The sequence below is a fragment of the Pristis pectinata genome, chromosome 5 (genome assembly GCF_009764475.1).
Source record: "Pristis pectinata isolate sPriPec2 chromosome 5, sPriPec2.1.pri, whole genome shotgun sequence".
NCBI classification, from domain to species: Eukaryota; Metazoa; Chordata; class Chondrichthyes; order Rhinopristiformes; family Pristidae; genus Pristis; species Pristis pectinata.
Window position 1 is genome coordinate 103,254,140 of NC_067409.1, and position 27,691 is coordinate 103,281,830.

A 27,691-nucleotide genomic window follows, 5' to 3' on the forward strand; every position below is an offset into this window, starting at 1 on the left:
AACCTAAGATCATAGATTCTGATATAAAGCAAGTAGCCAATTAATCTACAGTATTTTGGTGTTCTTGTTGGAAAGCTTGGATATTACAATAACTGCCACACAAATAATTCCATGTCATTGTTTATATCCAGTTAAACGCTAAGTTAATCTAACACCTCATACAATATTTGGAACCCCTGACAATGTAGCACTCTTTCAGTACTGTTACTGAAAAAGTAGTGAAAAGTGTTTTCACATTTAATCTTGAAACAAAGGACAGGGAACCCATTTTATAACACATTTTCATCACTTGACCTTCCCTTCATTCACCAATATGTTGAATGGCCATCAACTTCGTTGTGAGAAATCCTGGAGAAGCAACATTGAATTGGCAAGCTAGTCCCTGCATGATTTCCCAACCCCATCTTCTTAGAGTGGTTCTGCTGGGAGGCTGGTATAATTTAAGATGAATTTCACTGCACAGATTTCATAAATGAATCCAGACCAATGTGTGTGAAGAGTCCAACTTACATCCAATTGGCATTTGCAAAGGTGACTTCAAGGGCTATTTGAAAAACAAAAGATGGTTTGCATTCATCAGGAAGTATTCATCTGTTTTCACAATGCAGCATCTCCTGCCTGCTGTCCCCAACATCTAATAGAGAGCTGACGTTTTTGGATGTGATTGTTTCTTTTCAATATCTATCCAATACATGCCTTTAATAGTTCCAGGCATCTGATCATCCTTCTGTCCATCAATATGTTCTGTTATTCTGAACTCACTGCCTCTTTCCCATTACATTCTCTTTTGTTTCTACAATAGATAATTCCCCCTGTTTTGAACTTAATAGTCCCGATGCTGATGGTATTGTAATTTTCAGTTTTGGAAAGGCTATTGGGATCATTGTGTGATGCAGCCTATGATTTCCTTTGGCTGGGAAGGCATTAGTAGCTGGCATTATGAATGTGGAGTTTATGGAGGGGAAGGGGGGGTGGTTAAAGGTAATGGCCTTGGTCTTCCCAATGTTTGGTCTTGTACACTTGTAATATGATGTCCCAACTGTTGTACTCAGTGCCCTGACAAATGAAGGTAAGCGTGCTATATGGCTTCTTCAGCACCTTGTCCATCTGTATTGCCACGTTCAGGCAACTATGTATTTGTACCCTTTGGTTTGTCTGTTCTGCAACACTCCCTAGGGCTTTATCATTCACTGTGTATTTCCTGCCCTGATTTAACTTCCCAGCATTACTTCATACTTGTCTGAGTTAACTTCCACCTGCATTCCTTGGCCCACTTTCCCATTTGATGTAGATCCTGTTGTTGCCTTAGACAACTTTCTTCACTGTCCACTATACCACCAATTTTGATCTCATCTGTAAACTGACTAATCATGTCACCTACATTCTCATCCAAATTATTAATATACATGACAAACAACAGTGGGCCCAGCACCAATCCCAGTGGCACACCACTGGTTACAGGCCTCCAGTCCGAAAACAACCCTTTATTATCAGCCTCTGTCTCCTTCCACCAAACCAATTTTGTATCCAATTTGCTAGCTCATCCTGGATCCTATGTGATCTAACCTGCCAGACCAACCTGCCATGGGTGACCTTGTCAAATGATAGAGTGATTGCAGAGAACATGTTTCCACTTGTGGGATGGGTAGAAATAGAGTTCATCATTATAAGGTAGTCACCAAGAAATGCAATTGGGATTTCTTCACCCAAAAGGGGGCGAGAATGTGGAATTGGCTATCGCAGGGACTGCTTGAAGTGAGTAGTCTGATTATCTCTAAAGGGAGGCTGGATAAGCAGATAACGGAGAAGAGAATGGAGGATCATGCTGCTAGATTTTGATGAGCAAAGATGGGAGGACCCTCATGTAGAACATAACTACCAGCAAAGAGTGATTGGGCCAATTTCTGTATAACCTTTGTACTCCTATGTGTTTCTATGACAACAATTACTAGTCTTATTCCAATGACAATGCACATCTGTGTCAACAATCAAAGGTTGTCTGGGCTAATTTCAATAGAAACAATATTTCCTCAGAAATACTATTTATTTAATTGAACATGTTTATCAGACTGAAAATGTTTGTGTGACAACTTGCATGAGGACTCAGTGCAAGAAATCTCAGAGAGATAAGAAAATATACTCATTTTCAGATCTTTGACACTCTTTGTTATGGGCCGATATGAATGCTTGTCCTTTTTACTTGCACATTATTTGATCACACAGTTTCCAAATCTCAGAACAGTCAATAAAATGGGGTATTTCCTTGAAATTAACTGGAATTGATGGATTGAAAAAATTTTTACTTGCCTATCTTTTTGTGTTCTTTGATCTGTAGTTAACCTAAAGTGACAAGAAATTGACAATAAAGAGATGCTTTGCATGGAAGTGAAAGGAAATGAGGATAAGTGAAAGTGAGCAACAAAAAAGTAGCATTATCATGTCAAAATGAATGCAGATATGTTTAAATTGAGAACTGAAAGTTTTGGAAAAGTGAGAATCAAGATGACAATTAAAATTATCAGTCTGCATCTTGCTGTTCTGCACATTTTGGGTGAATTCCTTCAAGAATTCTTCCATCCTTCCACTAAAATTTCAGCAGAAAGCTCACTTACAATGTGTCTCCTGAAGATCTAGTGTCTACGTAAGAGAATCCCCAAAGAAAGTTATCCATTTACTTCCATTGAGGAGAGTGAATAGTAGTTCACCTCTGTGCACCCTTTGAAACCTAGACAAGTAATTTTCTTTTCAAATTATACATTTTTATCTCTCCCTCAAAGCCCTTTTTAAATCTGGACTGTTGATGTGAATTCAGCTGGCAAGTAGTTAAGAAGGAGGATTCATGCCATATTCTTGATGCATTCTAACCAGAAGTTATTTTAGCTGGTGATAACTTGCCCACAGTGGCATTCTGTCACAGTCTGTCTATACAAAAAATTTGTACTGCCGTACCATATGAAGCCATTGAAACAGGAGGCCTAATGTCACCGAAACCACCAGTTACATCTAATCAGACGAGTGACCCTCAGACCCAGGTTGCTTAAAATGGACATGCCATTGAAGCATGGTGGGTCATTGGATATTCACCTTCTGGATTGCAATCATCTCATTATATTGATTGCTTGGAGACTCACAAGGATTCTGATTAAATAATAAATGGATGAAAAGGGCAAATATTCAATACAATTCTTTTAACCTCGTATTTCTTTCTCCAACCATTATAGGTGGTATTATTTTCACTCATTTCCAGATCATGGGAAGGTTGGTCATAGGAGATCATACTCAGGACAAGTGGTGAATAAATCCAATATAACTGAATCTAAACAAAGAGAAATACACTCAGGTCATTGGGTTTTTCAGACATCTGCTGCAAGTAGAACTGGACTAGTGGAGTCAAAGCCATTACACCCATCAGAAGTATTGGTATTGGTATTGGTATTGGTTTATTATTGTCAATTGTACCGAGGTAGAGTGAAAAACTTGTCTTGCATACCAATTGTACAGGTAAGTTCATTACACAGTGCAGTCACTTTGAGTTAGTACAGAGTGCATTGAGGTAGTACAGGTAAAAACAATAACAGTACAGAGTAAAGTGTCACAGCTACAGAGAAAGTGCAGTGCAATAAGGTGCAAGGTCACAACAAGGTAGATTGTGAGGTCAGAGTCCATCTCATCGTATAAGGGAACCATTCAATAGTCTTATCACAGTGGGATAGAAGCTGTATTTAAGCCTGGTGGTACGTGCCCTCAGGCTCCTGTATCTTCTACCTGATGGAAGAGGGGAGAAGAGAGAATGACCCGGGTGGGTGGGGTCTTTGATTATGCTGGCTGCTTCACAAAGGCAGCGAGAGGTATAGACAGAGTCCAAGGAGGGGAGGCTGGTTCCCTTCCAATTTATCAAAGGTGGGTCACACACATTTCATAGTCTGCATTGCACAGCTTCATCAAACAGATTGCAAATACATTCGTCACCACAGGTAACCAATCCACCACCTTCCCTTCTGAGCTCAACAGCCAGGAAGAGAAAGTTCAAAGATTTACCATGGAGACCAGGTTCCGTTACTGGTTAAGGCATTATTGATTGTATGTTATTGACCGTTATCATCAAGGCACAAATTTACAATTAGTAAAGGATACCAATCCATCAAGGTGTAATTAGTGGTTGGTTCTGAAAGAGGATCATGCAAATTTATACAAAACAACTCAAATCATGATACATTTATTTTGAGATACTCTTCCACTCATGACCCTTCCATAAACATACAAGAAAAATACTGTAAGACCCTACCATATGATACCCCCACACAATCTCACCGCTCCTGAGGAATGTCATTGTGAAACAATAGACACAGGGCTTATCAAGGTCATTTTCTTACATGTCCAAAAGGAGTGCCAAAGCTTGAGTTAGTATCTTGAAGGAATGATATGCCTGTGGGTATATTTTAGGGGATATTGTTCTCTTCTGAGGCTTTGATGCTCAGGTGCTTCTAAAGGTAGAAGTGGAGTAAGGCACTTGTTCCATCCCACTCCCTTTCAGTGTTGTTGCTGCCTCTATCACTTGCCTTCATGGAGTCTGAGCTTACTTAGGTGAGCTTTATGATGTTATCTCCTTCTCCACAATATGATACACTCCTTCTCATTGTTGTTGCATGTAAAATGCCGTGGGATATTTCATTATGCTCAGGGTGCCATTCAAGTTTGAAGCAGTTTAGGTGGCTGTGCCTTCTTTCATCAAAGCCATTAACTATGGAATTCCACCATCCTCTCCACCCCAATCCGTCAATCATTTCATCTCTTTCCACTCCTTTAAAATGGTCCTGAATACTGACCTCTTTTTGTCACCCTACCTTATATCTTCTTGTATAAGCCTGTATCACACTTTGTACAATTGCAGGAAATAAAATTGCTTGTATTGCATTAACTATTTTAAAGGTTTCAAATGTCCATGGGTTCAATAAAATATGAGGCTGCAAATACAGTCTCATCTGGTAATCTCAGGACTTCAATGCAAAAAAATGAATCTGTGGCATAGCCTTATATAAATAGTAACCATGTTGCTGAACAGAATAGGTAATAACATGCAATAGTATCCAGATAGTCCCTTCCATTTCAGAAAATCACAGCTCCATTATTTATCACTGTACAAGTCACAGATCTGCTAGGTTTGTAATACTACTCGACTTATTTCTGTTTGTATATTCTTAGATTCAGCCAAGCTGTGTGGATCTTGCAACTCATTGTAAATCACCAAGTTGCAATGCTCTTGATTTAAAATAATCTCTTAAAGCTAACCTTTCTTAAAAAAAAACTAGCAATGTCCAGGATGTAATCGTTATAGTGGTTGGAACAGTCCATATCTAATGTTAAGGTTATGGGAATATCATAAGCTGTTCCCTGGGCTCTCTAACACCACAGATGATGACTAAATTTCCAGCATCTTATCACACAGTCACAGGCTGGAACTAGTATGGGCGACTATGAAGAAAACACAGCATGAAAACTGGAGTACAGATGATCAGATTAAAAGCTATTGGATTTGTTAGCGGTAGCACAATCTGACTGGAGCAGGCCTAGACCAGAGCCCATGGAGACTAAATACATTCTCTTTTCTCTCTATCCTTTCACCCATTTAAAGTCTTCTGAGAAGGGGAATTTAACACTTCAGAGATTCTGACAACTTATCAGATGGGCTGATTGATTGTGACCGTTGGACACACTGTAGTTATCACGGGGTGAAAGGCAAAGTGGGACCCATATACCATTCAACAAGGTCTCTCCCCCATTAACAGCCAGGCAGTTTGATTGCGCTTTCATGAATCTTTTCCGCATGGATTGTCTATCTGTTGTGTACTTCTGTCTCAGCCCCAGTAGTGCTGTCATACCCTAAGTAAGGAATGTGGTAAAAAAATAAAGTGTAGTGCAGGCATTTTGCTTATGTCTCAGTTGTTCGTGTTGAACTGGAATTGTTCTTTGTCTTTGGATTGTTTATTCCCATTCATGTAAAGGAACTGTGCTGTTTAAATGTTATTTATTTGTTTCTTGGTAAACTAGCATTTTCAAAATACAGTTTTTTTTTGCTATTCTTTAAATTGAGTATGAAGGAATGTAGCAGATGACACAAAACATATATCGTAGTTAAAGATTAGCAGCGTTGAAGTTTTGTATTTACTTTACCAGTAAATTGTAATTTTGACGAGAGGCCGTACCCACACGAACCCTGGTTGCCTGCTCTCTCAAAGTGGCAGAAACATATTAGCTTTGGGTTTCCATACCTGATTGCCATCCAGCAGCATCCAACGGGAGAGACTGTTTGTGTGTAAGCATAAGGCCAAGGCACAAGTTCATTCATCCTGGTCCACATATTTGAATTGCTCGATGAATTGCTCAAACACAAAAAAAGATCCCAAGTTTGAAGTATCAGAGAGCTGTTGCAAGGAAAAGATGGAAAATCTCAGGAGGGTGCTTTTCAAATGCAAAAAACTCAGAAAGCAAAGGAATTAGCAATCAAAGTAGAGCTTCACTAGTTCAAGCCCAACATGGTGCATGTTCATAAAGTCACTGTTGACAACCTCTTCCCCTTCAAATTCAAGAACAAATTCTTCACCCTTTTCAAAATAGAGCTGAGAATAACTGCTGTAGTAAAACTCCCCAGTGTTCCACCAGAGAATTATATATGAACCCTCAAGAAAAATGTTCATAAATTACAGACCTTTAAGCTGAAGCTGTAAGGAAGTCAATTGCTAGTTCCAAACTCAGGATCAGTATTATGCTTCACCTAATATTCCTTCTTCCTCCTATTCCCTCAATATCTTTTACTTAGGCATACAGTGCAGCAATGGGAACTGGTTAATTTTAAAATAGTGAACATCTTTGGGGTTTCTTTGGCTCTTCTGCTATAACTTTGATAGAAAAATCAGTAATAGGTCTGTTTACGATCTCCTTGCTGATCTGGACCCAAGAAGGAAGAGGAAATGAAAAAAGAATGTTAATGCAGTTACCAGAGGGAGTGCTGAGACAGATACCTCTCTGGATTTCTGAGTGGTTGTTTGACGCAAAAAGTTCAGGTTTTGCATTGAACTAGACTTGCCAGTGCTCCCAAATTGCCTTGATGCTACTTGGGATGAATGTTTAATTATCTGGGCACCGCCATTGGCAAGGATGATACTTCCATGTCAGAATTTGGGCCAGCTTACTTCCTGTGTCACAATCTGTCAACTCTCACAATGTAAGCATTCTGGAATATTCTTTCTTGTAATGTTGTTTCAGGATAAAACCAAACATGAAACAAACTGGTTCATCTGCAGGGTATTTTTGAGGTCAGTTGTGCTTAAACAGTGTCCCATGTCCTTAATTATTACTTATTGCTATAAATCTTCAAAGCCAAGAACTAAGAAGTAGAGCACATAAAAAGGTACATTTAAGAAGTGAGTGATAAATTTAACCACTTTTGTTAGCCAGCAGAAAACGTCAAAACACCAGCACCCAAATGAGGAAAGAAATATACTGGGCATTTAAAGGAAGGTAATTTCTGTGGTATCATGTTGAACAAGTGTCTTTAGTTGTTATTAAATATTATTTCATCAAACTGCAGGAACACTTTAAACCTATTTAACAGCAACTGCTAGACTTTCTCCCCCTTTGCCATGACTTAGACAAGTGGCACTTTGGATGTTTGTTTTATTAAATTTTGCATTCAAAAAAATCTTTCAACAATATTAATGAAATTAATAGTGAATAAAATAAAAATAACCAAGGAAACTCATTGGAAAGGGTGAAAATAAACATACTTAATTACAGAGGAAGAACAAATTGCAGGAGAGGCATAAATTATTGCAGTGACATAAAATAGCTGAGAGCTTTTGTTTATCTATTACCAAAGGCAACTTCAAAACTACAACCATGCAGTCATGGAATATTCTTGTCCTGTTTAACAAGCTGAATAAAATAAATAGCTTTTGCACTTGGATGCAGTTCAGTCCAAAGACATGCAAATTAGCAGACTTGATGAATGATGGAATACTTCATGCCAGAGTCCATTTTCTTCAACATCAAAGACTTGCGGCTGGGCACGAGTCTTCTACAACATCAGGACCAGATCAGCACCACAAAATGTTAGCATTTAAGGCAGATCTCTGTTCTTATGCCAGGAACACAAGAGCTGCAGATGCTCCACAGCATAATATCAATTCAAAAAGGAAGAACAGAATGCCAGAGGCAAAGTTTCTGTGTGACATTTCTGACTTGTCCACTGGTGCCCCATTAGAAAAAAAATCTGTGTCTTTTACACTCTTGGTAACCACTAAGGCTCATCTCAAGGAACATTGATCCCTCTTCCAGATGTGCACAACTGTAACCCGTCACTATGATGTCAAAAATATAATTTTGTGTGCAATTTAAGTAGCACTGTGGTATTCATAACAATATTTAAAAACATTATTTGCAAATAATAAATAAGCAGAGATGTTATCAATATTAGAATAATATTGTTATTAGTAATGAAGTAAAATGTAACTGAATATGTAATTTGTACTACATTGATTGTAAACAGGACATTTTATTTTAATTATGTGCATTATAAGTAAGATATACATATTTATAATACTTTCATGGAAATTGCTCATCTTAATTATATTTATGACAAATAATTATTCCATTAATTTAGTAACCAAATTGGAAAAAAATCATTGTTCATGTATGCGACATATTTTAATCATAAATATAATGTACTGTGTCATCAGTTTATACATACATATTTAATTCAATATAATTTGAAAATGGTGTGCTTGAGCATTTGTTCCATGTGTTTCAAACATGTGAAAATTTAGGATTTATTTTTAAATAAAAGCAGTTCTGGAAAAATAATATTTTCTGGATTTTATTACTTAAATTAATTAAATTTCCATTTATTCTCATCATGATGGAATGATGTCCTGCTTATCCTTGCCACCTTTGAAGGCTTTGTGCAGGGAGTAGTGAAGAATGCATGTGGGCAATTGTAGATGCCTCCTACAGAAGAATGTGACTGGCAGCCTCGAGTCTGGATACCAAGAGCTGTACTTCCCACCTCCTTTTTCTGTAAGGTGGGAACAAGATCAATATCCACTAAACTAAGCCACCATGATCCGTCCACTTTCCTTGCCCAACTATGGTGCATTTCAACCCATCCCAGATTTGTCAATCGGAAATTTCAGCTGATAAGAGTGGGGCAATATTCATCCTGATACTCATTCTAACTTTACTCGAACATTTGAACGTATGGTGCATATCCTTATCCAGGTCTCCAGAAGTTAGAGGACAGATGTCCAATGGAGCCTACTTCTAGACCCAGCTCATAGGCCATATCCTGCAGTGTTTGTGCTGAACAACACAAATGTGTATTAGAATGGTTGGTAGTCTACTACTTGAAGTAAATTCCACAAGACTTCTTAGAGCCATAGAATTATACAACATGGAAACATGCCCTATGTCGAACAATGTGCTTACCTAAGCTCGTCCCATTTGCCTGCATTTCACCCGTATTCCCCTAAGCCTTTCTTATCCATGCACCTGACCAAATGTCCTTCAAGTGTTGTAATGGTTCCAGCCTCTACCACTTCCTCTGGCAGCTCCTTCCATACAGCCATCACACTTTAGGTGAAAAACTTGCCCCTCAGATCTCCTTTAAATCTTTCCTTTCTCATCTTAAACCTATGTTCTCTTGTTTTAGACTCTTCTACCCTGGGAAAAAGATTATGACTATCTGCCTTCTCTATGCCCTTCATGACTTTATAAATCTCTATATGGTCACCTCTTAGCTTCCTTCACTCTAGGAAAAACAGTCCAAGCCTATCCATTCTTTCCTTATAAATCAAGCCCTCTGGTCCCAGCAACATCCTCGTAAATCCATTCTGCACCGTCTCTAGCTTAATCACATCCTTCCTGTAGCATGGCGACCGGAACTGCATACTCATAGAGTCATGGAGTACCACAGCACAGAAACAGGCCTGTCAGCCCATCTAGTTCATGCTGCCTGATCTTCTGCCTAGTCCCATCTACCTGCACCCAGGCCATATCCCTCCAAACCCCTCCCATCCATGTACCTATCCAAACCTCTCTTAAATGTTACAATTGACCCCACATCTACCACTTCTGTTGGCAGCTCATTCCACACCCCACCAACCTCTGAGTGAAGAAGTTTCCCCTCAGATTCCTCTTTTATCCCAGGTCCCTATGTTCTACCGCACACCTTTCTCTGTGTAAGTCCTACCATGGTTTGTACATGTGTGATCTCATACAGATGTAACATGACATCCCAACTTCTTATATTCAATGCTCCAAGCAATGTAAGAAAGTGTACCCTCTGCCTTCTTCACTGCCCAGTCTACCTGTGTTGTCACTTTCAGGGAACTAGGTACTTGTACCCCTCCGCCTGTCCGTTCTGCAAAACTCCCCAGGGCCCCGTCATTTACTGTGTAAGTCCTGCCCAAAATGCATTAACTTCCCAAAATGTACTACTTCACACTTGCCTGTGTTAAATTCCATCTGTCATTCCTTTGCTTACTTTCCCAATTGATCTAGATCCTGTTGTAACCTTCAACAACCTTCTTCACTGTCCGTTACAGCACCAATTTTGGTGTCATCCACAAACTTACTAATTATGCCTCTGACATTCTCATGATAATCATTTATATGATAAGCAACAAAAAACAGAGGACCCAGCACCAATCCCTGTGGTGCACCACTGGTTAGAGGCCTCTAATCTGAAAAACAACCCTTTACTACTGCCCTCTGCCTCCTATCACTAAGCCAATTTTGTGTCCAGTTGGCTAGCTCACATTGGATCTCATGTGATCTAACCTTCTGGAATAGACTACAATGCGGGACCTTGTCAAAGGCCTTGCTAAAGTCCATAATGTCTACTGCTCTTCCCTCATCATTCCTTCTAGTCACCTCTTCAAAAAACTTCTTCAAATTCATAAGACATGATTTACCACACATAAAGCCATGCTGACTTTACAGGTTCAAATTCCTTCGCAGCAGATCTTTACCTGTATCCTCTCATTAACTTAAATCATAGGAGAACGAGGCAATGCTAGTAGGAGTAGGGACTACTCTGAGTCATCATGTCTCACAGCACAGAAATCACCCTGTTCATGCCAATCATCAAGTCCCCATCTACACTATTCCCATTTACCAGCACTTGGGCTGTAGCTTTTTACACCTTGACGATTTAAGTGCTCATCTAGATACATCTTAAATGTTGTGCAAGTCTCTGCCTCCTCCACCCCCTCAGGCCAGACTCTGAGAACTACTGGGGAGAGGCGGATCAATCCAAACAGAGCCAAACTCCAACCATCCTTTGGGTGAAAAAAAATTCTTCCTTAAATCTCATCTAAACCTCTTACTCTTTAACTTAAACCTATGCCCTTTGGATATAAATAACTCTGCTTCAAGCCTCATTTCTCTCTGTTGCATCTCACTGCATGTAGCTACCAGTGAAGACTTACAGCCCTGATGAGTTTGTTGCAAGAGAAGAGATTGAGTGGACCGGGATGGAATACTTCTGAGTTTAGGTGAACAGAACATAGAACAGTACAGCACAGAAACAGGACCTTCAGCCCATGATGTTAGCTAAAAATTAATTACATTAGTAATCAAATGCCCAACTAAACTAATCCCTTCTGCCTACACAATGTCCATATCCCTCCAGTTCCTGCACATTCATGTGCCTACCTAAGATCCTCTTGACCACTTCCATCGTATTTGCCTCCACCACCACCCCAGGTAGCGCATTCCAGGCACCCACTACTCTCTGTGTAAAAAACTTACCCAGCACATCTCCCTCTCACAACACAAATGTGCATTAGAATGGCTGATAGTCTACTATTGGAAGTAAATTCCACAGGACTTCTTAGAGTCATAGACTTATACAACATGGAAACAAACCCTATGTCGACCAATGAGACTACCTCTGCTATTAGACCCTTCAACCCTGGGAAAAAGATACCGGATGTTGACCCTATCTATGCCTCTCATAAACTTATAAACCTCTAACAGGTCTCCCCTCAGCCTCTGCCGCTCCAGAGGAAACAACCCAAGTTTGTTCAGCCTCTCCTTATAGCACATGCTCTCTAATCCAGGTAGTATCCTGGTAAACCTCTTCTGCACCTTCTCCAAAGCCTCCACATCCTTCCTGTATGGGGCGACCAGAATTGAATGCATGAGAGGAGACAATGAATTGAATGAGAGGAGATATCATTGAAGCTTATCAAATTGTTAGCCGGTTTGACAGGCTAGATGCCGGGAGATTGTCTCCTCGGACTGGGGAGTCCGGGACCAGCTGGCTCAGTTTGAGAACAAGGAATAGACCATTTAGGAGAAAGAAGAGACTTGTGAACATTTGGAATTCTCAATCCCAGATGGTTCTGTAAGCTAAGATGTTGAATTAGTTCAGGGAAAAGACCTTAGATGTCTGGGTATGATGGGAATCAAGGAAAATAGAGACAGCGGTGGAAAATGTTACTGAAATAGAATAACAGCAATGATCTTAATAATTTGTGGAGCAGGCTCAAAGAGTTGGATGGCCTACTCCTGCTCTTAGTTCTTATGTGATGTTTTGAAATGTTTTTACGTTATTACAAGGTGAGTTTCAAGATTTTCCACTGCTCTTTGGAGATTTTACTGGAAAAGGGGAGAAGAGGATCAATCCAAATGGGGCCAAGAAGATATTCAGATAAAACCTTAGAAAGAAGCAAATAGTCTAAGCCAGTGGTCAAGTCTGAGAATCTATATGAAATATCATCAAATGTTCAATGACTTCACTCATGTGGTGAAAGTCAACAAATGAAAGTGCAAGAGGACATTGAAAAAGTAGAAGCACCATCATGGCCACCAGCTTAGATAATGACACTATGCTTTATAATTGAAAAGCAGCATTGCATGTGATGAATCACTGAGCATCTCAGTGAGCACCTGTAGACAGGGTGAGAAGCAAGGGTAGTAATGCCTTTGACAATTCATGCAATGAGATGTCACGTATATGTTCTGTTGAGGAAGACTCTGATGAGAACTTTATTGGGGCATGTTGGACCAAGAGCTAGTGGGAATTCTGAATGAAATGTTTGGTGAATTTACAGGCTTCCCAGGATCTTTGCAAATAACATCAAGCTGCCTGGATGAATCCTGCAGTAGTCTTGGACAGGAATTACTGTGCAGCTTGGAACCCATCCTATCTCGTGCAGACGTAGTGGGAAGCTCTATTAAAATATTTTGTGGACTCAGCCTTAATAGTGCATCAGCTGATCAATGACTCATTCCAACAAAACAGAACAGACTCTGCCTCAATGTCTGGGCACCACAGTGATATCTCATGTTCTCATCATATATGCTCAATTTGCTGCCATTTGAGATCAGAACAGCTTTCATCATGGGTCCAGCTACCAGTGCTCGAAGGAGTTGCAGCATAACCAATAATCTGTCCTCCAATGTATTAATAGAAGGGCCGAGGTGCCTTCCTGGGAGAGTGGTAGTATCTTTCTCAGGGTGAAAGCATCTGTGCTCCCACTCTGGCCCCTCCACCGTGCCCTTGTCAGCCATCCAGGCCAGACTTCTGCCATTCATGATAATGTGGCACAGTCTGAAGCCTGGCTTTTAAGCACAGAGCTACTGGAGATCATCCTACAGGTCCATCAATAACCTGCTCCACTGCAAGTGAGCAGTCTTCCACCAGCTACATAATCACCAAAGGGAGAGTGCTTGATCAGACTAGGTCACACTAATGCATGTGGGAAAAAAACTGCTGAAGAAATGCACCAGGGATTTCAACTTTCATTTTTGTACTTTGTGAAATAGAACAGTACAGCACTGGACAGGCCATTTGGCCCACGAAGTTGTGCCAATCTTGATGCCAATGATGATAAATTTAGATTTTGATTGTTTCCTTTATGGTGGGTTTTAATTTTGCACTGTTTTGCTGGGGGCACTGCATTGATCAGGGACAGTGGAAAAATAAGGTTGTTGAATAGAAAAGTGGGAATGTATTTATTGGTTCTACCATCACATGCGTTGATTGTTAATGAGTTGAGCCAACATTACCTCTTCTTCCTCTTCCTCCTGGTCTTTCTCTTCCTCAGTTGAACCCTCGTGATACCAGGGTTATGCAGCATATAGAAAACCATTACAAATCTTTTCATATGGGGTTTTATATGAATATTCTTCACTTTATCACCAGCCATGACATCAGATAATAGGCTTTATTGCCCAGTAGTCATTCCTTGGTTTGCCGTGGTGATTCAAACAGAGATAATATTGCAAAATATTAGGCTATGACCTATATGTTTATCTGTATTCTACTGATGGGATATTGAGTGGACGGAGTTGTTTTTGGCTAAATTTCTGTGTTGCCATGCAGCTTCTGAAAAGTGACATGCTTTAGACAGGCCTTTCACATCCTTAAAAAGCCACATGCTCTGCTCTTTTACTCATTTTTGGTAAGAGAGAAAAGAAATGTAATTAATATTTTTCAGTGCTTTCGTTATGAAACAATGGACAATAAACAATGGCATCTTGCAATCTACTCTCAGTCTGGAAGGAGTCTGACATTTGAAAGTTCATGGCAAAGGTCAGCTTGACAGCCGGTGGAAATGTGGCCCATGCCTTACTCCAAGGATGCAGCTGCAGCAAGTCACTCCTTGAACATGAGCTTACATGTTCTCCTTCCTAAAGCCTTTCTCTCCCCCCTCCTTCCAGTACTTGCCCTGCTTTGCGTGCTCCCTATTCCTATTTACAGTAAATTTGCCTTCAAGGGGAATGCCTACTAATGTCTGGGAGCAACTGATATCACCAAAGTTTTACAGTCAAGATTACAGCCTTCCTTATCTGCCACATCTTTCTTGACTTTAGCAACTTCAAATCTAGAAATATCTAAAAATTGTAGAATCATAACAACACCCAAAAGAAATTAATCAGCAACTAAATATTGTTGATGATACTTTTAAACAGTGCACATTAGGGAACACAAGCTTTCCTGCTGCTTCACACATGTTCAGCTCTGCAATATTAAGAAAGTATTAGCTGGGGCTTTGTGCTTCAAAATGACAGCACTGTTATCAAGTTGGCATTCTGTGCTGAATGATGTCACAGTATGTATGCTCTGCATATGGTGTTAGCTGCACATGTGGTCATACTCCCAACAAAGTGATGTCTGGCAAAACTCATGCCAATTGGACATCAGTCTGTAAACAAAATGGTAACTGTAGCACCCAAGTAATGCATGCTTCAGAACTGAAATTTATTTTGCTTTCCTGACTCACCACAATGGAAGTGTCAGGAGACCATAAAGCAACCACAATAAATACAGAGTTTATCTGATAAGTCTTTATTAGGAAGACCATGATTATTTTTTTCTGTGTAACATAACCTGTTTATTACATATAATATCTGCACTTAATAGGAACTTGGGTATGGCAAAAATGTAAATATGAATATATTAAAGAAATAAACATTGTACAAAGAACATTTTGATGTGAACTTTCTGAGGAAATTCTTAATCATGTAAACAGTAGTCAACCCTTCCAATCTGATTAGGATCTGGAATGTACTGCCTGATAGGATTGCAGATAAAGAGTCAATAGAAGCTTTTAAAAGGATATAGGAATTATGCCTGAAGGAGACACAAATATCGGGAACTGGGGAAAGTTAGTGGGAATGGGATTAACCAAATTTCTTTTACAAAAGTCTGGTGCAGACGATGGCTGAATGAAATCCTATGATTTCATGATTTCATGTCCTATAACTTTGTCAATAAAGGAGCTGGGGTCATTGCAATGGAGAAACTTAGAACTGGGCAAGCAGTCAAAATGCAGAATTCAGATAGCAGACATGCCACTTAATAATTATAGCAGAGCTGAAACACTCAAAAAGAACTTTATCTTAAATTCATTTGTGAAAAATTTTACCTAAAGAGAACTCACATGTTAGTCATAGAGCAAAACCAAAATATTGAAAGTGTTTTAATTTTGTCTAAAGGATTTGATCTTCAAATTGATTTGAAATCATTGCCAGTTTTAAAACCTGACTTTCAGCTTCTTCAGTAACTTTGAGCTGAGAATGTGCTGTGTACACTTGTAATTTTCAGCATCAGACAAATGGTTTAGTCTGCAGAGAGATAGGTTAAAATATATGTTTATTGATCCTTCTTGTTGGTTTTAAGTCAAATGAGTCCTGAAATTCTTCATTGTCTTCCAAATGAAAATTTCCCTGCATTGCAAATGCCATTAATAGTACACTGTTCCAAGCTTTCCAAGAGCTGGGTTCAAAGTGCGGTGTATAAAAATGGAACACAGCTTCCTATTGTTTATCATTACTGTGTTTACTCTCAGTAGTTGCAACCTTGCTTTAGTCAGAAGAATACAATTTCACCACTTCAGGCAAATTCCCAACAGCAATAAAAGCACAGGGGGGATCAACCGCCTAATCAAATGTCTTACCAAATAATATATAAAAGTGTGATATGATCTGATCACCTGTAATGGTTGCACATGTGTATTATGTCTTTTGGCTTTCTTTTATTTTGACTTTTAAGCCAAAGTGGCTCCTCAGACTCATTTATGAATCAGCCATTTATTTTATCTGTTCATTCATAACGCCGACAAAACCTTCACAGGTCAACAGAATGTGCTTCCCTCTTCAGGCAGTCTCTTCAGATGAAGAAGTTGGCCGAGAACGGAAATAACAGTACATGTATCTTGCTCTGAGCTATTTCATCTCACTGGAAAGTACATGCTCAGCACAACAGGATTGATCAATAAGTTAATGGCATAAATCAATGGAAAAGATTTTTGAGAGATCTTAATTAAAGAAACAACTGCTGATACAAATTATGTTTTCAATGTATTGATATAACAGAGGGCAGAAGGTTGAGCACAGACGTGCAGTGATCAATGTTCTTAACATTTGCATTCCTTTTCATCATCTACAGAGATCATTTAATGTTCTTGTCTTTTTTTTAACAGATACCACTCTAGAAACACTGAGACCATTTGTCCTTCTCCAAGGTGAAATGAAAGTCTTGAGAGGTCATACGCTCATTTTTTAAAAATTGTTTCATAATATGATGACTGAGAAATCTGTGCTAACACAGACCAAAAATTTGCCATCAGAGCATCCTTTCTTTGGTGAGTAGTATAACAATAATAATTAAAACAGAGCTGAATTGATGGATCCCATTAAAAGCAGCAAAAATCCTCCAGTGAATGCATAGCACAAACATCCAAAGTCAATAGTTCTGATTCCCCCGATAGTTAAGTCTGAGACCCAGTTTAAAGAGACATCAATCTATGATGTCAGCATATAGCTAATGAACCTTCAAAAAATCGATATTCAAAATCCCTTTTCTACACAAAATCCTGACTATTGCGACATCTTCAGCAATTGCCGGTGAAACTGAAACAGCAGCCCCGTATGGAAGCTGAATTTTTTTTTGATTTCTCAGTCAGCTTAGGGAATTGGACATTTCAGACTTTGAACAAATCCAGTCTGGTGTGACCACGATAAAACAGAACTTGAAAAAAAAGGACAAATCCCCTTCTGGCAGTAGAATTTAGAATTTTTTTTTGCCACAGACCATCACTTGAAGTACTCCATTTACAATGTTCAGTTTTCAGCTTGAAGGAATTTTCTAAGCTCTGGACATTAGTAGTTTCCAATATATACAGAAAACATGTCACAGATTACCTAAATGTTTCTTAAACAATAGTAAAGTATGAAATATATGCATTTTTTAAAATCAAAGAAGCTTCGTTTCTTGGTAGTGGGTGTAGAATGAATATTCTCAATGATAAACATGTATTTCATCTTGTTATTATTTGGCCTTAATAAAATGGATTGTTTTATGTCAGCTGTGGCATCAGTCTTTTCTGAGTCAGATACTCATGGACTCAAGGCAAAATCCACAGACTTGGCCACCTTATCCTGGCTGACAATTCATTGCTGAACTGAGGGAATGCCGAATTGTCAGTAGTACTGTCTTTTCATGGTGGTAACTCTGCCTTCTTGAATGGATATAGAATATTTCCTGCCTGCAGCAGTTAATTGTATCCAGTTAGGGATTCTTTAATGTCTCAGAATTGGTTCCCATTGTAGTTGAGGGAAAAGAATTTCTTCCTAAAAGCTCTTTTATTTCTTAGATGGAGGCCATTCAGCCCATTGAGACTATCCTGGCTCACAGCTCTCTAACTGAGGTTTCTCTGCCTCTCTTTGTCCTAATACCACCTTGGCCTGTTGCACGTGGCCTCTCTTGATTCTTCTGACCATTGTCACTTCCCAGAAGGTGGTGTAGAAAGTTATCTTTGTCCAGAAGCAATTTATTTCCGATTTTAATACAATAAAAACATTCCAGCACCAACCAGACTACTCACTGTTGATTAGTGAAATTTAGACACTTGTAAGAAAGCTCCAAAAACATGCACAATTACATCAGCAGCCAAGGAATTTATCCAACAGTCATTACATAGCTTATTCTTCTTCTTAGACAGCCCCCTGGGATCGAGGATGATTTGCTTTCACTCTGGCTTTGTGGATTTGAAAGTGATCAATGGAGCCAATGTGGGAACCACAAACTTTTCCACAGATGGGGCTGGAGCTGTCTGATCAGATGGCTGAGTGTGTAGTTTGTGAGGAAGTGCACTCCTGCTGTTTACACAGGGCATCGGTGTGCTTCTGATGCATAGACTCGAAGTTCTCAAAAACATTCCGAACACTCTTTCTCCCCTTTAGGTGGTCAGGTGTTATGAATTCCCAAAAGTCAGTGAAGACGTTCTATTTCTTCAAGGAGTCTTTGAGTGCATCCTTGAATCTTTTCCTTTTTTTAGTTGGTTGTCTCTTCCTGCAATGGATCCGGCAACTACCCCTTTAAATAGTCTTTAATTCAATTTGGTGCCAAATTCTGATATGTCAGATTCAGAGAAGCCAAAAGATTGAGCATGATGTTCCAAAATGGCATCATGGACTGTATTGTTCAACAGATGCTTTCATTTAAACCCCTTTACCAAGTTGGATCCATTACATTTCAAAAAGGCATATTACCTTACAAAAGCAAGGTAACATGCCTCAATGACTACCGACCAGTGTGGCTCTGACATCCACCATCATGAAGTGCTTTGAGAGGTTAGTCATGGCACGCATCAAGTCCAGCCTACCAGACAACCTGGATCCATTGCAATTCGCCTATCGGCAAAACAGGTCTACAGCGGATGCCATCTCCCTGGTCCTATACTCAGCTCTGGAGCATCTGGACAGTAAAGGTACATATGTTAGACTATTGTTTATTGACTATAGCTCTGTCTTCAATACAATAATTCCAAGCAATCTTGTCATCAAACTCTGAGACCTAGGACTCAACACCTCCCTCTGTAACTGGATCCTTGACTTTCTAACAAACAGATCGCAATCAGTGAGGATAGGCAGCAATACCTCTGACATGATTATTCTCAACACCGGTGCCCCACAAGGCTGTGTCCTCAGCCCTCTACTCTACTCCCTATACACTCATGACTGTGTGGCCAGATTCTGCTCTAACTCCATCTACAAGTTTGCAGATGATACCACCGTTGTAGGCCGTATCTCAAACAGCAATGAGTCAGAGTACAGAGAGCTTAGTGGAATGGTGTCATGACAACAACCTTTCCCTCAATGTCAACGAAACAAAAGAGCTGGTCATTGACTTCAGGAAAGGCGGCAGTGTACATGCACCTGTCTACTTCAATGGTGCTGAGGTCAAGAGGGTTGAGAGCTTCAAGTTCCTGGGAGTGAACATCACCAACAGCCTGTCCTGGTCAAATCATGTAGATGCCACAGCCAAGAAAGCTCACCAGTGCCTCTACTTCCTCAGGAGGCTAAAGAAATTTGGTTTGTCCCCTTTGATTCTCACCAACTTTTACCAATGCACCATAGAAAGCATCCTATCTGGATGTATCACGGCTTGGTATGGCAACTGCTTCACCCAGGACCGCAAGAAGCTGCAGAGAGTTGTGGACACAGCCCAGCGCATCACGGACACCAGCCTCCCTCTCATTGTCTTGGTGTAGTAGTCAGCATAATCAAAGACCCCACCCACCCGGGACATTCTCTCTTCTCTCCTCTTCCATCAGGTAGAAGATACAGGAGCCTGAGGGCACGTATCACCAGACTTAAGGACAGCTTCTACCCCACTGTGATAAGACTATTGAACGGTTCCCTTATACAATGAGATGGACTATGACCTCACGATCTATCTTGTTGTGACCTTGCACCTTATTGCACTGTACTTTCTCTATAGCTGTGACACTTTACTCTGTACTGTTATTGTTTGTACTACTTCAATGCACTCTGTACTAACTCAATGTAACTGCACTGTGTAATGAATTGACCTGTACGATCGGTTTGTAAGATGAGCTTTTCACTGTACCTCGGTACTAGTGACAATAATAAACCAATACCAATACCAATACCAATACATTTCTAGTGGGGGTTCTGCATTCAAATCACAGATGCTTTTCAGCAGGTTATGAAGCGTCACAACTTATAAACATACAAACATATAAACAAGGAGTAGGAATAGGCTACTTGCCCTTTCAAACTAACTCTGCAATTCAATGAGATCAGGCTGATTTGAATATAACCTCATTTTTGTCTAAACCTGCCTGCCCCTCATAACGAAATCAGCAACTAAGCAATGCTTGGAATACCATCAATTTTGTCCTCACAATCATGTATTTGTACCAAACACATTAATTCATCTAATTAGAAAAGCTAAAAATCTTTGTGGTGCTCGGTAAGTGAGGCAACATCAGTTGTGAGAGAACTGTTCCAGGTCAATAATATCTCACCAGATAAAGACCTGCCGAGTATTTCCAACATTTTTCTGTTTTTTGTTCAGATTTCCAGCATCTGCAGTTTTTTTTTCTTTGCCTTTTAATTAATGCAAAAGATTTATGCCTTTGTTGGTTAGGAGAATTTTTTTTTACATTAGAGTCAACTTATTTGCAAACTGATTGGACTTCTAACATCATCTGAATAATTAGAATAAGTTACTAAATGAACAAGAATCAAACAAGGATAACAGTACTAAACAGGAAGAGGACTTGTTTTGGCAAAGTAAAACTGGATCTGGCCCTGGCTGATTGGAAATAAAAATAGATGTTCAAAATAGTAAGTGAATAATGGGAGGCTTTCAAAGGGAAAATGGTGTGAGTAAAGGAATGATGTCCTTCACTATAACTCCCTGGGTGTCTGAAGATCTAGAGATTAAAATGACACATAGCAAAGTCTTCAGTCAAGTTTCATGAAACGGAGGAGAACTAAGATGAATCGGAGGAGTATAATATCAATGTAAAATACTGAATGAGGGGCAAAAAGAGAGCATGAGAGTAGAATAATGGCCAACAATAAAAAGAAACTAAAAGACTTAAATGCTAATAAAAATGTAATGAAACAAATTGAATGGGGACACAAATGGAAATCTTCTAAAGGAGCTAGAGAGAACCTGAGAGCCACAGAATCATAGAAAAGTTCTGACACAGAAGGACACCAAAGGGTGGTAAAGAAGGCGTATGGCATGCTTGCATTTATGAGTCAAGGCACTGAGTTCAAGAGTCCGGAAGTTATGTTGCAACTTTATAAAACTTTGGTTAGTCTGCATCTGAAGTATTACAATCAGTTCTGGTCTCCCCATTGTAAGAAGGATGTGAAGGCTTTGGAGAGGGTGCAGAAGACGTTTACCAGGATGCTGTCTGGACTAGAGGGCACATGCTATGAGGAGAGGTTGGACAAACTTGGGTTGTTTTCTCTGGGGCAGCAGAGGCTGAAGGGAGACCTGATAGATTAAAAGAGACAAAGATAGAGTAGACCGCTGGTATTTTTTTCGCAGGGTCAAAATGTCTAATACTAGAGGGCATGCATTTAAGGTGGTTGGGGGTAAATTCAAAGGAGATGTGCGGGACAAGTTTTTTACACAGAGAGTGGTGGGTGCCTGGAATGCGCTGCCAGGGGTGGTGGTGGAGGCAAATACGATAGAGGTGTTTAAGAAGCTCTTAGATAGGCACATGAATATGCAGGAAATAATGGGATATTGATTTGTGCAGGCAGAAAGGATTACTTTTGTTAGGCATTTAATTACTAGTTTAATTAGCTCGGTACAACATCGTAGGCCAAAGGGCCTGTTCCTGTGCTGTACTGTTCTATGTTCTTTCAGCCCATAATCAGCCAATTGAAAGTGAGATACCCAACTAATTGCAGAATCAGATGTGCAGCTCTGCAGTTCACAGCTCTTGAAGTACACTGCTTTCATGTGATGAGGGTTTCAATGTCCATCATCCTTTGAGGCAGTGTGTTGCAGACCTCTGCCACACTCCAGGTGAAAGCATTCCTTTTTTCCCCTTAATCCTTCCACCAATTACTTTAAATCTACATTCCCTGTTTTTTGAGCCTTCTGTTAAGGGAAATAGTTCCTTCCCATTTTACCAAGTCCACTCTTAATTATAAACACCTTCCCGCAGCCTTCTCCAGGAAGAACCCTTACTCTAGAGCAACAAACAATCTGCTGGGGAAGCTCAGCGGGTCGAGCAGCATCTGTGAGGGGATAGGAATCGTTGCCGTTTCGTGTTGAAACCCTGCATCAGGACCCTTGCTCTGGATTATCCAGCTTTAGACAGTACGAAATTTTCTAACCACCAACAGGAATCAGTTATTAGGTAGTTATTAATTTACTGCAAATCTGTGGGCAGCTTTATCCTGTTTAATTAGTTTAAGATCATCCAAATTGTCTTTTTTAAACAACTTTAAAGTCTGGAAGGAAAGTAAATATTAATTCCATCATTGACCAGCCAACCTCAATTCCATCAGCCAACCTCAAGGTTATAATTTTCTAGTCCTGGCATGAACCTTCTAGATTTCCTCTGCGCCAATTCCAATGGAAAGTGCTTGAGAAGTTCTCACTGCAATGGCTACTGTTGGGAGATCAGGGAATCAGACTGGTCCCAGCTTTGTGATCCACCTTTTCTTAAGAACATAAAAAGTAGAAGCAGGAATAGGCCATTTGGCCACATAAGTCGTCAAATAATGGAACAGACATTTTTCTGAGATGTTTATATATCCTTTGAATCCTTTAATATCCAGAAAGCTATCTATCTCTGCTTTGACTGCAGTCAATGACAGAGCTTCCACAGCCCTCAGGGGTGGAGAATTCCATTCACCATCCTCTGAGTGAAGAAACTTTGCCTCTACCCCTTATTTTGAGTCCTAGTTTTGTATTTTTTAGTCAGGGAAATTTTTCTCCCCATATCCACCCTCTCCACCAGCAACTAATCCCAATCTCCAGCCTGAGAGAACAGCAGGGAGCCACTAAACACTCAACTCACTCCATTAAACCAAGACAGAAAAAAACTAATTTCTCAAGAACAAGCAGTACACTTGGTTCTTAACCAAAGGTCTTGGGAAACTACTTGACAATTGCAATTTTTCCCCTGCCAGGTGCGTAGGAATGGGATCATGATTGCTGTCTTCTCGAGAGGGAACACTGGATCTAGAGCTGCTCCTCTGCATTGGAGGAGTTGAATTAATGTGACACACTCAATATTAGTGTCATAAGTCAAGATGATATCAATCTGACTGCCCAGCAACCCTCAGATGATGGATTGCTTCAACTTCTGTGATAAAAAAGCACTGAAACATTGGCCATCAAAAGCTGCAGGTTGATTGGGTCTACAGACATCGAAGAGGAGATAGCCACCATCTCCATGTTGGAAAGATGCCATTCTGGTACTGTATCAAGTCTTGTTCTAGATCTGAGCTAAACTCCCCTGTACTCCTAGATATTGCTTGTACTCAAGCTTTTCATTAGGCCCATCAAAGCACCGAGAGTTTTATTGTATATATCTATCAATCTTCTACTGTTGCAGTTTCATTGTGGTCTTCATTTGAGCTTTCTGCAGCAGAACATATAAACAATCTTGCTATCCAGGGAGCTATTACACGAGCTAAGCTTTTCCCTTACAGCTCGCTCTGGCTTTGTGAATCATCTCAGGCAGATTCCACCTGACTCTTAAGTCATTGGGGGGATCATTATCTGAGCATGGCTGCAGGATTAAGATCAAGTGATATGGTGCCTGCTTTCTTCTTACTATTGCTATGTTTAGTCAGCTCAGATTTTTGCAGGTGGGAGTTCTTGCCTATCTGAAGGGAGGAAAGCTCAAAAGTGGGGCCATGCGAGATGGCAGTTGGATTAAGCAGTGCAATGTGGAGTGTATTCAGAAGATGGAGATGCAGGATACATCCTTTGAATCAGCAGATATCATGGGTTGAGCTGCAAGTGGATTGCATGAAGGAAGATTAGTTATAAATATAATGTCACATTCACCGCTGTCATTGATGACAACTTCTATCAGGGCTGCTGGAGGTGCACTTGACCTTTGCTGCTATTGGCAATCCTATGACACCTTTCTCTGAAAGTTTGCCTGGCAAACCATACAACGTGTCATCCATGGTTGAATAGCTAATAGTGTGTGGAAGCTGCCAAATATGGGTGCAAGGCTTGAGGTGGTGGTAAATGCACAAAGTTATGTTGGAGCATACACAATAGATCTAAGCCCTGTTGATGGTTGGCAGATAGATGATGGGAACCACATAGCACTGAGCAATGTATGAGTCGATTGGTGCACTTAAGGAGAAGGAAGATGACAGACAGCCATTCAGTGGCGCAGGCCATTTTGCTCGATGCCTAGTGTGAGGCAGGCAGTAATAGATAAGTAGTGGTGAATATTTGTAAAGCACAGGATAACTTTATATGTTTAAATTTCATGTGATCTTCGTTCCAGGAACACACCTAACCGAGGCTGGGTTATTGTATCTGTTGATATTTATCAAACTGTGGCAACTTTTGGTAATTGCAACTGATCTGAAATACATTTCTAATAGTTTAGCCAGATTATTTACAAAAGGTTCCAGGCCCAACTTTGGGACTGCTCTGGGTCACACATTATAGTTACAGTTTGCTTGTTACCCAAAATCAGGTGTGATAAATTTCCAGCACATCACATCTGCTGTAAGTGGAGTTCACTATAATAAGGATCAGTAACCTATTGGTATTTTATCTCTGGCTTAATACTGTTTACTGTTCTTTTTCTTTGTATTAGATTCAACATTAATTAATTTGATTGGCAGACTTCTGCTGATTTTAATGACAGAAGCATGTTCTCATGGGAAGGAGGGTAATTTTATATGAATATATCAGAAAGTCTAGTAGTGCACCAAGTCCAAAATATGATGATATATCCTATCAATGGAGATGTAACTGATCCTCTATCGGAACTGTTGGAAGAAACCTTTTGGAGGAAAATTGATTGCACGTAATTAACCTGTTTTGATAAAAGGTCATGAACCTGAAACACCAATAGTTCCTCTCTCCAGAGAGGCCGCTTAACATGATGAGTATTTTGTTTTAGACTACCAATAATATGTGATTCATTTAGGTTTATAGCTAAGAGAACATGGGTACAGTGAGACAGACAAATGTACTCTTTCCATAATAGTTCTATGCTGCCAGCCAGCTGGCTAAGAATTGACAAACCCTATCACAGACGTCAGTTTAACAATTGTAATGTTACTCTGCCAGACTGAAATCAATCAACTTAAAGATACAGAGTGAGTGTCTCAATCTCTGGGCGATCACAAGTAATTACTGGTTTGCACATCAATACAACTTTATTCTAATGAAGCCACAAACCACAATTCAGGATGTCTGTCAATCTTGCATCATTACATTGAGATATATAAACCTTTGTTTATGCTACAGGCTTGAATGTTATATTCATTACCCGGACAAGTGAAAATAATAACAAAATTCCACTTAATACCTCTGGTAGAATTTTAAGCACAGTCCCCTTTCTTCCCCTGGAGTTTTAATACTTTAAAACATATTGGTTATGGAAAAGTTTCCTCAATAAAAGTACACTCAAAGTTGCCTTTCTCAGTTGCCTGCATTTTTATTTCATATAACAGTTAATCATTTTAATTCTTAATTACTTTAATACATATAATTAATATTTATCATTCTATTAAGCACACATAATTGAAACTCAATGCAAAATAATGGACTGCAGATAGCAATGAGTCTGTACATTTAATGCGGGAATTATTTTCTACTAATGTGATTACTTAAATATTGCAAATCTGTAACTTCACTCCTTCAGTATCTGACTCATACTAAAATTTGTTGTTGTTTTTCAACGAGTCCACTGCTCACCTTCAGTGGAATTTTGTGTTAGGAGGCTATGTGTACAATTGAGTACTTAGCATGCAGACTTCTGCATTAGTGCACCAAGCACATATAAATCTTGGTTCCAATTAGCTCCAAAATTGTAGGTTAAAACTGGTCTCAATCATGGAAGGACAGAAGTAGATACCAGAAAGTCCTTTTTCAGCATCAGGTGCACTGTTTGGTCTTCTCCAGTATAAGTTGCATAAATTGTGAACTGAAGGGAATTTCAACTACTTACAAAAAATATTGATCATTGTCGGGGCCTAATAATGTGAGGCCTTCTTCAATGAGGAGTTTTTACAATAGGTCAAGGCACAATCACTGCTTAATCGTTTCTATAACCCTGAAAGCATTAACTTTAGTTGTGGAGAGTCTAATTCCCTCAGGTAACTATCTCAGATTTTAAATTATATATTTTTATAACTATATTTGCAAAAATTCAGCTTCTACCTTAACTTCTGAGGTAAGTTTCAATCTTTATATTATTCTTGTATATCTTTAAAATATTAGTTAAAATCATAGCTACTTTCCTCCTGATTTGCTGTCTATTAAGAATTCTTCAGTGTGATTGCTGCTAAGCCTGTTTGATGACATCACTGTTATTGGGTAACAAAGATTCTCTGCAACTGGCTCCAAGAAGAAACTAACTGTCCAGATTTTGCAGGGAAATGCCAGCATGTACCTGAATAACATTATATATTTCCATGTGTAACTGTATTTTGCTTAAGGATACCACACAAATGCAAGAAGTGTACTCTTGACCTCACAATCTACCTTGTTATGATCTGGCACCTTATTGTCTATCTGCACTGCATTTCCTCTGTAGCTGTGACACTTTACTCTGTATCCTGTTATTGCTTTTCCCCTGTACTACCTCAATGGACTGTGTAATGAACTGATCTGTATGAATGGTATGCAAGACAAGTTTTTCACTGTACCTTGGTACAAGTGACAATAATAAGCAATACCAATACCAATACCAAATGCAGAAGTACTAAAGTTTTGGTCAGCAATTTGGTGAACTTATGAAATTCAGTGAAATGTTGTGAAAGTTCCCTGCTTGAGCAATCCCCATGAACATCCAACCAGTTGTACTGCAATCCCAATGATTTAAATAGAAAGGAACATCTGCAAGAACCATCATATCAGATAAAATAAGATAAGATCTTTATTAGTCACATGTACATCAAAACACACAGTGAAATGCATCTTTTGCGTAGTGTTCTGGGGGCAGCCCACAAGTGTCGCCATGCTTCCGGTGCCAACATAGCATGCCCACAACTTCCTAACCCATACGTCTTTGGAATGTGGGTGGAAACCAGAGCACCCAGAGGAAACCCATGCAGACACACGGGGAGAACGTACAAACTCCTTACAGACAGTGGCTGGAATTTAACCTGGGTCACTGGCCCTGTAGTTAATTGC